A 229-nucleotide genomic window follows, 5' to 3' on the forward strand; every position below is an offset into this window, starting at 1 on the left:
TGATTGGAAGAGACTGAAAACTGCAGTATCATGGATACTGAAAATAAAGAAGGCTCTACTGGAGTTAAGTCGAAAAAGAAAGAAACTTCAGTTGCGTACTTGTCTGGATCCCAATTACGTGGATCTGGAAATGTCAAAAGCCAGAGGCTTAATGGGACAAACTTTGTCAATTGATGACCTGTGTATGGCAGAAAGTGCTATCATCCAATTCTGCCAAAAGGAAAGATAC

At 39.7% G+C, this 229-nt stretch overlaps 1 long non-coding RNA gene across 1 annotated transcript in view; it reads left to right on the forward strand.

Annotated features, from left to right (window-relative positions):
• The window catches only part of LOC116704184 (uncharacterized), a 20,704-nt gene that overhangs the window by 15,261 nt on the left and 5,214 nt on the right, over window positions 1-229 (forward strand). The window contains exon 2 of the long non-coding RNA XR_004335615.1: window positions 65-68. This is a non-coding gene — a long non-coding RNA (uncharacterized LOC116704184). The remainder of the gene's footprint in view (window positions 1-64; window positions 69-229) is intronic.

This window comes from Etheostoma spectabile, chromosome 2 (genome assembly GCF_008692095.1).
Source record: "Etheostoma spectabile isolate EspeVRDwgs_2016 chromosome 2, UIUC_Espe_1.0, whole genome shotgun sequence".
Lineage (NCBI taxonomy): Eukaryota > Metazoa > Chordata > Actinopteri > Perciformes > Percidae > Etheostoma > Etheostoma spectabile.